Here is a 1,844-nt window from a genome sequence, read left to right as displayed (position 1 = left end):
GTATTTTGACTTCTTCCCCTTGTAAAAAACACAGTAAAATACATAAAGAAAGGGCATGAGGACAAGCCTATAGAGCAGACTGGCATAAGGTGAGATTGCAGGTGAATTTTAACTTCTAGAAAAGAAAAATGGCAAATGTACAGGTTTAGGTCTATAAAATCACACACAAGATGGCAAGGAAAACATATCACAAAAGAGCAAACTCAAGTGATCTGGCAGAGGGTATAAAATAAACATGCTTTTACAGATATTCTAAAGTAAAACACTGGACTGCTTGCACAGAATGCTGCAGAATAGATGCTATGTTTCCACATGTATTAATTTATTTCCATTTATTAAAGGTGTCATTAACAAACTTTTTAACTAGACCAGAGTATCTCAAATGTTATGGGTTAAAATATATGCTATTAAACCCATAACATATTAAGGTAAGTATTATATGCAGATATATTAAATAAGCTTGTACAATTAAACCATTATGGAGTATAGATTCTTTTCATTAATGTGCACAGAGAACTATCAAAGAAGCGTAAGAATTAGCAGAATTCTCTTTAGAAAACATTCTTTCAAATTAAGTTTTTGTGGATCTAACACATTGCCAAAATGCACACATCATTTTGAAAATGAGACATGCATTGGGCAAAAACCCAACAGTTTAAACATATAACACATGATGCCACCAAAGTATTTTTAGCTGTGTGCCTTAACAAGATAGAAATCTTACTTTTTTCTGCAATATAAATTTATTTTCTATGAAAATGTTTTTGACTGGAAACATTACAAGAAAGGTTGCAGAAATTCTGTCAAATACAGAAAAAAAATTAGACATTTTTCTCAGAAAAAAATGCTGTGACAAGGTTTAGGCAAAACTGATCTACTTCCTTAGGAATGGTTCTACTTTCTGTTATAAAACAGCTGAAATGTATTTCTTATGCTTTATACAAGAAATATGATTTACACATGAAATGTGAAAGTTCTCTTTTGTCCAGCAGTTGTGTTCATTTCACAAATAAAAAGGAAATGTTATCATACAGCAACAATAACTGCATCACCTGCAACTACCACCTCTCTCCTACTGACCATGCCCCCACACTACTTCCTATTTCAATCCTGAGAACTTTGCAAATTTTTCTGTAACTTACTCTTGATAATTAGTCTTAACCAGATGATTTTGATTCATTTCTCATGAAATCAAGATTGAGCGGGTTATACCCCATGACTATAGACAGAACAATTTTATATCATAAAGTGCTGCAGCAACTGAGGGGTGGTTTTTTTTTTCAACTCTGCTTCCAAAAAACTTGAGCACTTCAAAACATCTAAAAAGATTTGAAATATCTCCTGTTTTGCTTTCTTGTTTTTTATATACTGGAAAAGAGGTTCCTTAAATGTTCCCACTGCAGGGATAGAGTTGAAGACTAAGACTTGGAAATCAAAGTCCAACTGAAAAAATAAAAACCAAACCAACCCTTTTTCCAAAAAGATCACAAGTGTAACTAGCTCAGGATGTCATAATATTAAAAAACATTGTGAAAAGTAACAGAACAAGCTGACACACTTTCACATGTGATATTTAAAACAGCAACATTTTGTTTTCGATTTTTAAGTCTTGAAGAAGAAAAATCAGCTGAGTATTTCCTGAAGATTTTGGTCAAAAGCCTTTCATGTTTGCCAGGTTGAAAGAACATGCAGATATAGAATGCCTGTTTGAAAATTTTATCGTTTTCTCATGTAACATTAACGTCGTAGCCTGAGATTTGTACATTATCACCCCAGCCTCAGCATCTGGCTTTCAATTAACAAGCCAAGTCAACCAACGTTTTTTAGATTATGAAGTTACGACT

The sequence above is a fragment of the Zosterops lateralis genome (assembly GCF_965231275.1).
Source record: "Zosterops lateralis genome assembly, chromosome: 7".
Taxonomy (NCBI): domain Eukaryota; kingdom Metazoa; phylum Chordata; class Aves; order Passeriformes; family Zosteropidae; genus Zosterops; species Zosterops lateralis.
Note: the sequence above shows the minus strand (reverse complement) of the source record.